Consider the following 12,963-nt stretch of genomic DNA (forward strand, 5'->3'; position numbering starts at 1 on the left):
GTTAGCGATTGGAGACTTCAATCTCATTTTGAACACGGCAGACAAGAGTAATGCCAATCTTGACAGGAGAATGATGGGGAGATTTAGGCGGTTTGTGGACTCCAATGGTCTTAAGGAGCTCTTTTTGCATGGTCGCGCTTTCACGTGGAGCAATGAGAGGGATAACCCCACTCTCACTAAGATTGATAGGGCATTCGTCTCGGTCGATTGGGAGCTCGACCACCCAGATGGTATGCTGCAAGCCCTTTCCACGGCCATTTCAGACCATTGTCCGCTTCACCTTGCTATGGAGGATCACTTACAGCCTCATAGGCGGTTTTGCTTCAAATCTTTTTGGACCAAACTTGACGGCTTTGACGAGGCGGTGGAAGAAGCTTGGAATTGTGACCCCAGCATCACGGACCCCTTCCTCAGATTGGACTTGCTTCTTCGTAAAGCAGCGCACGACCTTACGGCTTGGGGACTGAGAAAGATTGGTAATGTTAAGCTTCAGATTGCGATGGCAAAACTAGATTATTCTGCAGCTTGATCGCGCGATGGATCACCGCACCCTCTCGGTGGGCGAAAGATGGCTGCGGAACACCCTCAATATAACGCCCATGATGCGGCTATATCTCCCACGTGTCGAGGCACGACTTAGAGGCATAACCGCGTTGTGGTTTTGTCGCAAGAAGGGTCATCTTCACACAATCCTATGTAATGAACAAGAATGGGATAAAGAGAGTTGGCTTACAATCGCCACTTCACACAATACTTCAATAATTCATACATCATCCAAAATACACACATAGACCAACTACGGTCAAATCCAAATGAAAAGAATATAACCCCAAATGCTAGATCCCCAATCGTCCCAACTGGGCTCCACTACTGATCATCAGGAAAACGAAACATAGTAACGACCAAGGTCCTCGTCGAACTCCCACTTGAGTTCGGTAGCATCGCCTGCACTGGTATCATCGGCACCTGCAACTGTTTTGGTAGTATCTGTGAGTCACGAGGACTCAGCAATCTCAAAACCTGCGAGATCAAGACTATTTAAGCTTATGGGTAGGATGTGGTAATGAGGTGGAGTTGCAGCAAGCGCTAAGCAAATATGGTGGCTAACATACGAGTACAAGAGTAAGATGAGAAACTACGCAACGGTCGTGAAGCTAGAAGTGATCAAGAAGTGATCCTGGACTACTTACGTTCAAACATAACCCAAAACCGTGTTCACTTCCCGGCCTCCGCCGAAAAGAGACCATCACGGCTACACACGCGGTTGATGCATTTTAATTAAGTCAAGTGTCAAGTTCTCTACAACCGGATATTAACAAATTCCCATCTGCCACATAACCGCGGGCACGACTCTCGAAAGTTTATACCCTGCAGGGGTGTCCCAACTTAGCCCATCACAAGCTCTCACGATCAACGAAGGATATTCCTTCTCCCGGAAAGACCCGATCAGTCTCAGAATCCCGGTTACAAGACATTTCGACAATGGTAAAACAAGACCAGCAAGACCGCCCGATGCGCCAACAAATCCCAATTGGAGTCGCACGTATCTCGTTCTCAGGGAACACCGGATGGGCTAGACGTCGGGTTGGCATAGACCCTGGTTGCCCAGGGGTCCCATAACCCCAACCGCGCAAGGAACGCAAAATAAAGGAACATAACACCGGTATGACGGAAAACTAGGGCGGCAAGAGTGGAACAAAACAACAGGCATAAGGTGGCGGCAGCAGAGTTGGCCGGAGAGGACGGCTCGGGCAGCAGGACAACGCGAGGTCGTGAGGGAGGCGAGCGACGGAGCAAGGTGGTGGTGGTGGTGGTGGACGCGGGCCGGCTCGATCCGGCCGGATCCAGCGGCTGGGGTCGGGGACGAGGCCAGACGCGAGGAGGAGGCGGGTCGATGGGGCGGCGCGGCTTGCCCTTGCAGAGAGGTCGGGGCAGGGGCGGCAGAGCAGAGGCTCGCCGGCGGGGCAGTAGGCGCAGCGAGGTGAAGCGGGGCCGGTGAAGATGTGCAGAAGGGCGGCGAAGTTCGACGACGGCGCACGGGGTCGCGCTGGCATGGGGAGGAGCTTTGCTCCGCCGAGGTCGAGGTCCGGTGGCGAGGGAGCCCTGGCCTGGAGGACGTCGGGAGGCGCGAGGGGATAGGGCACGGCCCTGTGTGTGGAAGTGGCGGCGGGCAGGAACGAGGGAGAGATGGGGATCGAGATGAGATGCTGCTCGATCGGCTAGGTTTAGAGAGGGGATCGGCCGGGCCTAGGGTTATAGAGGCTTTAGGTGGGTTGCGAGGGAAGGATGGGCCGGCCTGGGCTGTCTCTCTCCTCCCTCTCTCTCATACTTTCTTTAACAGAAAAGAATTAGAGAGAAGAAAAGAAAGAGAGGGTTAGGGAAAGAAGTTGGACGTGAGGATTATTTTCCCGGACTCACAAAATGCGAGGAATTTGACAAAAATAGAATGAGGATTTTTAGAGGAAGTAAAATCCACACCGGTTGGATTTAACTCAGACAAGTTTGAATTTCGAAACCCATTCAAATGAACTCCAAATGGGTTGAAATTATAGGGGGTGACCCTACACACCAGATGTGATTTATGGGCAGATTTGGAACATTTATGGAGAAGTAAAATTGCAACTCAATTTTTACTAAAAGGTCGAAAAGGAAGGATAGAAAGTTGAGGCGGATAAAAGAAGAGTTGAAGAATAATGCAAATGTGTTATGGGTGATTTCCAGTTAATGGAATATTTATTATAGCTCCCTAATAATATTGGGAGTATATGTTCTAAAGAGAAATCACCATTGTGAATATCCCTCGATTTAAATGGACCGAAGATCCATACGGTTTATTTAGTTGAGTTTTAAAAAGGGGTGCAAGATGACATGATGCAATGCACATGATGCAATGAGATGAAAAGCCTGACATGAACAAAATGCAAAACGAAGACAAAAACCCAACCACAGAGGAAATATCATATCACATAGCCGGAAATGGCAAGAGTTGGAGTTACAAATATGGGAAGTTACATCCGGGGCGTTACACTCAAGCTCACTTCCTTGGGCTTGGCTTCGCTTGAGCGCATGATTGCAAGGCAACGTTCGCGAATCCGATGGCTGGCAGAAGGAGATGCAAACACTAAGCTGTTCCATCTGGTGGCTAATGGCAGAAAGTTAAGGAATTTCATACCGGCATTGCAGCATGACGGCACAGTCATCACCGACCAATGCGGCAAGGAGGAGGCTTTTTATAATGCATATAAGGAGTTATTGGGCACGTACCAGGCTAGGGAGCACTCGATTGATCTTGACTTCCTGGGCATAACTCCGCTAGATCTTCAGGAGTTGGATGCCATCTACACGGAGGAGGAGGTCTACTCGGTTATCAAAAGCATGCCGGCCGAGAGAGCGCCGGGTCCGGATGGCTTCATTGGATTGTTCTTCCACAGGGCGTGGAACATTATTAAAGGAGATATCATGGCTTCAATTCACAAACTCCATCTTGGAAATGGAAGGGTATTTGGAAGATTAAATCAGGCAATCATTAACCTCATCCCTAAGAGACCGGATGCTTGCAGAATTGGCGACTTCAGACCGATCAGCCTACTACATAGTATCCCGAAGATCAAGGCGAAGCTGATGGCCTCGAGGCTATGTCTGCGGATGCATGAGCTGGTCAGCATCAACCAATCGACATATATAAGAGGCAGAAACATACATGACAACTTCATGCTTGTCCGACAAGTAGCCAGGAGCCTGCATCGGAGAAAGGCTAAAGGAGTTTTGGTCAAGCTTGATATCTCCCGTGCCTTCGACTCGCTCTCTTGGTCGTTCTTGCACGAGGTACTGAGAGCCAAAGGGTTCTCTGAGCATTGGTATTCTCAGCTTGCCATACTCCTGTCTACATCCAGCTCGCGAGTTCTTGTTAATGGATGCCCGGGCAAGAAATTCAGACATGCCAAAGGGCTGCGACAAGGGGACCCAGTTTCCCCACTGCTCTTCATCATTGCAATGGACGCCCTCACGGCTATGATCGTGAAAGCGCAAGAGTGGGGCGCGATTAGTGCCATGCCAGGGTGCACGCCTTTCCAAAGGTTGTCGATCTACGCGGATGACGTTATTCTCTTCATCAGGCCGACCATCGCTGATCTAAGTTTTACCAGCTCTGCACTACAAATGTTTGGCACTGCTTCCGGACTGCATTTCAACTTCGCCAAGTCCTCTGCCATCATGATACGCTCTGATGAGACAGACACGAAGAGAGTTGCGACTGCTTTTCCGTGGCGCATGGAATCCTTCCCGTGCAAGTACCTTGGCATGCAGCTCTCCATCAAACAGCTCACTCGCTCAGATTGGCAGCCAGTGGTAGACGATGTGCTAAACTTCCTGCCAGGATGGCAACGCGGATTGTTCACAAGACCTGGCAGACTGATTCTAGTCAACACGGTGATCAGAGCAAGACCCACACACCATATGCTGGTGGCAGATGCCCCAAAGTGGGCGCTGGATCGCATTGACAAGAGCTGCTGCGCTTTCTTCTGGGCGGGCTCTGAACAAATCCATGGAGGCAAGTGTCTGGTCTCGTGGCAAAAGGTGTGCCGGCCTAAGCAGCTTGGTGGTCTGGGCGTCTTGGATTTGAACAAGCATGGACTGGCTTTGCGATTAAAGTGGGAATGGCTTAAACGCATGGATGATTCAAGACCCTGGCAGGGTTTGCCGCTAGCTATGGATGCCAACGTACAGGCGGCTTTCAACAGTCTTGTTCATTGGAAAGTGGACAATGGAGAGAGGGCCCTATTCTGGAAAGATCGGTGGATCGATGGTTCGACTATGGAAGAGATTGCACCACTGGTACGACAGCGTGTCCGCACGCGAGTGGTCAACAGGCGCACTGTCAGAGAGGCCCTGCACTTGCATCGATGGGCAAATGACATCACGGGTGAGCTCCCTATTGATGGGCTACTCCAGCTTATCCAGCTCTGGGATATTATGATCAACACGGTGCTTGATCTGAGGGGAAGCGACACCCCCTTATGGAGATGGAACAACAGCGGAGCATACACCTCACGATCGACCTATGCCATGTTGTGGCATGGCGGTGTTCGCTTTGCCCCAGCCGCGGCAATCTGGAAATGTTGGGCGCCTTTATCGTGCAAGCTGTTCATGTGGCTTGCCATGCAATACCGGCTTTGGACGGCAGATCGACGACTATGACATGGGTTGCAAGACCAAGCATCTGCCTGCTACATCTGCGACCAAGAGGAGGACACGGTCGATCATATCTTGCTCCGCTGCGTTTTCGCACGGCAAGTCTGGCATTGTTGCTTCCTCAGAGCCAGGATCACGACTAACCTGGTCCCCACGACAGATGACAAGATTACAAACTGGTAGTTGCATGCTCGCAAACAGATCCCGAAAGAGACTAGGAAAGGCCTCGACTCGGTTGTCATGCTCATCTGTTGGAGCCTTTGGAAACATCGCAACGGACTAGTTTTTGGTCCAACAAGGGAAGTCTCTTCTATCGCAAACTTTACCGGTCAGATTTTTGACGATCCGCGTGCTTGGGCAATGGCAGGAGGTCATGGAGTTACCACATTTTGTGAGTAGTAGAGTATAGTTGTAGGAGTGGAGTTCCGAGGGCCGAGTCGTGAATACTTGTGGGTTACCACGGCCTTGTGTAATCTTCAACTCTTGTACATATTTCTGCCTTCTATAAAGCTAAGGTACGCGATTGCGTACTCTAAAAAAAAGTATTTACCGGTGTTAGAGCATCTACAGTAACCAAATATGACCCCTGGAATATCCGCGGACGTGTTTGGACAAAGACCGGGCGGGTCCGTTTTGAGCCTCCATTTGTGCATGCATGCAACTATGGCCCCTACTTTGTTTCCGAATTGTCTGGTCAACTGCATTTGATTAGTGGGATGGAGAGAGAGAAAAAGAATACAAAAAGAGAAAATATGGTCCACGGTGGGCAACATCCTATGTGGAGTTGTGGAGGACTGCCCGGACATCCTCACATGCTCCCTGTATTTGGTATGGATATGAGGATTTGCGGTCAGCCCGGTCATATGAAGACAAAGTTGGTGATCCAGTTGGATGTTTTTTTCTTCTCTCTTGTGTACCGGCAGTGACTGGGTTGTCCGTCCAAATATTTGGGGGAGGATTTGGGTGTCCGATTGTAGATGCTCTTAGGGAAACTCCAACGCCGGATACCAAAACATCCCTAAATGTCCGAAGAACACGGTTCTGACACCTTTTCTCATTCAATGGCGTGCATCAAATGTTCTCGGACAGGTTTGAATGTCCGAAATTTTGCAAATCAAAATAAAATCTGGGGAAGTTTGCTAGGTTCGAGGATGTGCTTTTAGGTCTTGATTAGGAGTGCTTCCTTTCGTATATTCATTAACCCAAAGGAAGGAAGAAGTGAATGCCTTGTGGTTTTTGTCATTTAATTGCCTTCAAACCACTCTTTCCCTCCCTTTTCACTTTCTTTCCCGAATGTGTGACTGATACCAAACCCTATTGACGATGCAGTTCTCGAAGGGGGGTGTGGCACTAGGCCTGCCACAGGGCCCATGCGACCTAGATAGAACCCAGCGAAAGAAGGGAGCCCGGAGGCCCGAATAGAGCTCGGGCACCATCTTGGTGAGCAAGCCAAGGTGGCGGCGGTGCAAGATCGGGTGAGCCCCCATGTAAACCCTAACCCCTGCATCATGTACAACAGGGCTAGGTGTAGCCATTCCCATCTACACCCGTAGGGTGTGTTTGGTTCGGGAACGAAGTGGAATGAAATGTCATGGTTCCATTCCATTAGAATGGGTCAGTTCCGTCTTTGTGTTTGGTAGAGGCAATTCGTAGGAACGGAATGGTTACATTTTACTGTTTGGTTTCAGAGATGGAATGGGATAGATTTATTCATCTTCCCATTTGTTTTCTTGTGACTATGTACAAATTATAAGCATCGACCACAAACGACAGCAGTAGGAGCAAGTGCAGGCACGAGCATCAAGGGCTGCCCCAAATACATCAAAACTTCATCGCACTTCTGTTGTCTGCACACAATACATCATATTCAGCTAGAGCATTGCAAGCAACAGCAGTAGTAGCACGGCACACAACACCAGTAGCAGCAAGTGTAGGCCACAAGCAGCAAGGGCTGGCAACAAGCGCGACGTAGGCAAGAGCATGCCACACGCGGAGTCACCACCGGCAAAAGAAAGTAGCAACCATAACCCTAGGTCGCCGACCCTTGCTGCTCTTGCGGGCAGGGGAAGAGAGCGGGAGAGACAGAGAGGACCTAACGGCTACCGGAGATGGTCGTCGCCGTCGCTGGACCTTGATGGATCCGACGGGAATGGGAGGGGACAACCACGATCTGGTTGTCGCCGCCAACGTCAGAGGCGAGTATACCGGCGGTGAGGCTGGGAGCACCGGTAGGGATCGACCTTCTGCCGCCTGTTGCTGCCTGCCGCCACTCGCTACCTTCCGGCGCCGCCTCCCGATGCCTGCCGGATGTGAGGGAGAGATGGGAGTGGGAGATAAGCGGGGCGCTGGGAGGGAGACATGAGACAAGAGCGAGCGGTTCCGTGTCGTCCGATCAATTTGGAGGAATGACTTGGTTACGAATCTGGGCCGAATATTCCTTATGAGGGAACGAGTGGGTTCTCGTTCTGCCTGTGTACCAAACACGAGAATGCAGCCCAAGCACGGGTTGGACCCATTCCATTCCACTTGGTGACACATACCAAACACACCCGTAGTTTATACTCTTGGTAGCAAGGAACACCATCTTCATTATAATACCATGCATGAGGAACTCCATCAGGAAATACAAATCAGAAACATGTCATTATACCTCCTCTGAAGGGCCTGAATGGGGTAATCCCATCGTGTGAACTCCATTTTGGCACTTTCAGCCGCATTCCCACCGTACCGAGGGTACTGACGGTTCTGCATACCATCAGTTGGTGCACCAGGCAGGGTTGTGTTGGTCGGAGAATGAATCAAGGTCGGATCTCTGTTCATGCTTGGCAACTACATATCGGGCCCAACCTTCGCCTTCGGCTCCTTCAAGCTCGTCGTCGATGACTGCGGGCTACTTTATGCCGTCACACTATCCTCCATCAACTTCTCTCGCTCTGGGAGCCTCGAGTTCCACTTCGATCGATAAGGAGACACCATATGCGTATGTGCTACTCCATCACCCCTAGCGCGGAGAACTCTAACGACTACGATCAACCACAAGGCGGCTGGCAAACTATAAGAGCCGTTCTTATCTACGCAAAACCACACCGGTGATATACAAGTTGCCTTTTAACCTTCTACAAGGACCGCCTTTGTCAAATCAGATTCAACTAAAGTATGAGAGACAGACACCCGCAAAGCCACTTTTATGCAATACAAATTGCATGTCAAACAATGGAACCGATCTCATGTGCGTGGACATGGAAGGTTGGTCTGAGCCGCTTCATCCCACAATACCTTCGAATCCAAATAAGACAAGAGAAGTAAGCAATTTGAACACCAACTCGCACAACTTCTTTGTGTTCTACTCGTGCATATACATGTGACGCCCCTGATTTGACCGTACACTAATCATGCACGCAAATGTGTACGATCAAGATCAGGGACTCATGGGAAGATATCACAACACAACTCTACAACATAAATAAGTCATACAAGCATCATAATACAAGCCAGGGGCCTCGAGGGCTCGATTACAAGTGCTCGATCATAGACGAGTCAGCGGAAGCAACAATATCTGAGTACAGACATAAGTTAAACAAGTCTGCCTTAAGAAGGCTAGCACAAACTGGGATACAAATCGAAAGAGGCGCAGGCCTCCTGCCTGGGATCCTCCTAACTACTCTTGGTCGTCGTCAGCGGGCTGCACGTAGTAGTAGGCACCTCCAGTGTCGTAGGTGTCGTCGTCGACGATGGCGTCTGGCTCCTAGACTCCAACATCTGGTTGCGACAACCAGATAGAAAGGAAAAGGGGAAAAGAGGGAGAGAAGCAACCGTGAGTACTCATCCAAAGTACTCGCAAGCAAGGAGCTACACTACATATGCATGGGTATATGTGTAAAGGGGCATATCAGTGGACTGAACTGCAGAATGCCAGAATAAAAGGGGGATAGCTAGTCCTGTCGAAGACTACGCTTCTGGTCATCTCCATCTTGCAGCATGTAGAAGAGAGTAGATGGAAGTCCTCCAAGTAGCATCGCATAGCATAATCCTACCCGACGATCCCCTCCTCGTCGCCCTGTTAGAGAGCGATCACCGGGTTGTATCTGGCACTTGGAAGGGTGTATTTTATTCAGTATCCAGTTCTAGTTGTCATAAGGTCAAGGTACAACTCCGGGTCGTCCTTTTACCGAGGGACACGGCTATTCGAATAGATAAACTTCCCTGCAGGGGTGCACCACATAACCCAACACGCTCGATCCCATTTAGCCGGACACACTTTTCTGGGTCATGCCCGGCCTCGTAAGATCAACGCGTCGCAGCCCCACCTAAGCACAACAGAGAGGTCAGCACGCCGGTCTAATCCTAAGCGCGCAGGGGTCTAGGCCCATCGCCCTATGCACACCTGCACGTTGCGAACGCGGCCGCGAGCAGACCTAGCAACCCACACGATCACGGCGGTTACGTCAAAGCGGTCCAACACGGCGCGCGCCACTCAGTCGCTGACGTCACGAAGGCTTCGGCTGATACCACGACGCCGGGATACCCATAACTACTCCCGCGTAGATGGTTAGTGCGTATAGACCAAATGGCCAGACTCAGATCAAATACCAAGATCTCGTTAAGCGTGTTAAGTATCCGCGAACGCCGACCAGGGCCAGGCCCACCTCTCTCCTGGGTGGTCTCAACCTGCCCTGTCGCTCCGCCACAAAGATCCACTTGCGGGTACTCCTACGAGCCGACCCGACTTTAGTCATCACATGTGTCATGTATATAGTATATAAGTATATACCCGTGATCACGGCCCAGGTGATCACGGCCCGATAGTATAGCACAGCAAACGGACAGGAATGTAGGGCCACAGATGGAAACCTAGCATCCTATACTAAGCATGTAGGATTGCAGGTAAAGGTAACATCAGTAGTAGCAAGGATAGGCTATGCATCAGGATAGGATATCGGAAAGCAGTAACATGCTACACTACTCTAATGCAAGCAGTATAGAGAAAAATAGGCGATATCTGGTGATCAAGGGGGGCTTGCCTGGTTGCTCTGGCAAGTAGGAGGGGTCGTCAACTCCGTAGTCGAACTGGGCAGCAGCAGTGTCGGTCTCGTAGTCTACCGGAGAGAAGAGGGGGAAGAAACAGTAAATACAATGCAAACATAAGCATGACGATGCGTGACATGACAACGAGCGGTACTAGGTGTGTCCTAACGCGACAGTAGGTGGTACCGGCAAAGGGGGGGAACATCCAGGAAAGTATTCCCGATGTTTTGCGTTTTCGGACAGATGGACCGGAGGGGGAAAGTTGCGAGTTCGATAGGTTAGGGAGGTGTGGTAGACGAACGGACTGCGTATCCGGATTCGTCTCGTCGTTCTGAGCAACTTTCATGTTGAAAATATTTTAATCCGAGTTACGGATTAAAAGATATGATTTTCTAAAGATTTTATTAATTTCTGGAATTTAATTAATTATTTAATTTAATTCAAAAATGGATTTATGACATTAGCATGATGTCATGCTGACATCAGCAGTCAACTGGGGTTGACTAAGTCAAACTGACATGTGGGTCCAGTGGGACCCACCTGTCATTATCTGATTAGGTTAATTAGGGTTAGCTAAATAATTACTGTTTAATTAAATTAACTAATTAATTAGATTAATTTAAACAGGATTAATTAACTTAATTAATTTAGTTAATTAATTAATTAAATTTATTTTTATTATTTGTTTTATTATTAATTTTATTTTTATTTATTTATTTATTAATTTTTATTAACTAGTTTATTGTTTTTATTGTTTTTTTTTTATCATTTCGTTTTTTTAACACGTTCTCTGGGCTGGGCCCTGTTTGTCATAGGCCCACAGGGTTCGGGACCAGGGGCAGTGGCTCAGGGGGGGCGAGGCCCACCTGGCAGTGGCCCAGGGGGCGATGCGGGTGCGGGTTACGGGCGCGCCCCGTTCGGGCGCACGCCCAGGGGCACGGCGCCGGCCATGGCCGGAGCGGGGCGAGGCCGCGGTGGTGCGGGGCCAGCCGCCGGAGGTGGTGCAGAGGGGCGAGGCCACCGTGGGCGTGACCAACGAGGCGGCTGGGCGACGGCGGCCGAGTGCGGCAGGCAGAGGCGGACGCTGGCGCGGTCGGCGAGTGGGAGGGCGCCGGCGGTAGCCGCCCGTCTGCACGAGCGGGGGTGGCGCGGGCGAAGCAGAGCCGCGGCGGGGCAGTGGCGATGGGAGGCGGTGGCGGGCAGGGGCCCGACGACGGGGTCGGTGCATGGACGATGCGAGCATAGGGCGGGCGCGGGCGGTGCACGACGGGGGGTGGGGCTGCGGGAGCGCGAGCTCGCGCGCAGCCACGGGCGCGAGGCAACGGCGCGGGCCGCGCGGCGGGGCGAGGGAAGGAGAGGAGGGGCGTGGAGGCCGTGGCCTCACCGGGGGGTGTAGGGACGGGGCAGCGGGGGTTGAGGGGGTCGACGGGGACGACGGCGACGTGGGAACAGGCCGGTGGGGAAGCTCCGGCGAGGGCGAGGCGGCGCGGGCTCCTGGCGGCGGCGGAGAGGACCAGGGGCGGCGGGGTCGAGCGCCTCCTCCTCGATCCCGATCGGGGGAGAGGGGGATATTTCGGGGGGAGTGGGGGGGCTGTCGGTGGGGAGTGGGGGGAGGAGTGGATAAGGGAGAGGAGTGGGGGCCGACCTGGGCCGGCCTGGTTGGCCCGATGGCCAGCTGGGCCGCGGTCCAGCAGGGGGGGCTGTTGGGCCAGGGTCCAGTGGGGGGAGGGGGTTCCTCCTTTTTTTTCTGTTTGTTTTCTCTGTTGCATTTTCTTTTTTTATTTACTTTCTTTTCTGTTTTACATCATTTTAAAATAGTTAGGCATTTTCTAAAAATATGTTTTCTCCACAATAATTATCAGTGCAGTATCTGGCACCCACCGAACATTTTTGTTTAAATTTTTGAAAACTTTTATTATTGACATTAATTTGAATTTAAATTTTGAAACGGTTTCGAATCATCGCGAGGTTAACAACAGTAACCGTGGTGACGTGGCATCATTAGCGTGGGATTACTGTAGCTTAATTATCCGGGCGTTACAATACATCTGCGCATAGACCTAGCTCATGATGCCACTGATGGGAACGGAGCATGAAAATCAAAAAAATTCCTACGCACACCCAAGATCTAATCCAGGAGATGTATAACAACGAGAGGGGGGTGGTGTCTACATACCCTTGTGTTAGGGAACGTTGCATGGAAAACAAAAAAATTATACGCACACGCAAGATCTATTCATGGATATGCATAGCTACGAGAGGGGAGAGTATGTCTACGTACCCTCGTAGACCATTTAGCGAAAGCGTTTATCAATAAGGTTGATGTAGTCGTACACCTTCATAATCCGCCCGATCAAGTACTGAACGTAAGGCACCTCCGCGTTCAGCCCATGTTCAGCTCGATGACGTCTTCGCCTTCTTAATCCAGCGAGACGGACGAAGTAGTAGATGAGTTCCGACAGCACAACGGCGTGGTGATGGTGGTGATGCAACTATTTCCGCAGGGCTTCGCCGAGCACTACGAAAATTATGACCGAGAACAAACTAGAGGGAGAGGGGCGCCGCACACGGCTAGGGAATCGTGGTGTGTGTTGCCCCTCTCCCTCCACACATATATATAGGTGAAGGGGGAAGAGGGGCAGCCCTAGGGCGCCCCCAAGTGGCTGTCGGCTGCTCTAGATGCCTGCCTAGCCGCGCCCCCATTCCATATTTGAACATGGGAAAGGAAAGGGGGGTTGGCTGCCTTAG

This window comes from Aegilops tauschii, chromosome 2 (assembly GCF_002575655.3).
Source record: "Aegilops tauschii subsp. strangulata cultivar AL8/78 chromosome 2, Aet v6.0, whole genome shotgun sequence".
NCBI lineage: Eukaryota > Viridiplantae > Streptophyta > Magnoliopsida > Poales > Poaceae > Aegilops > Aegilops tauschii.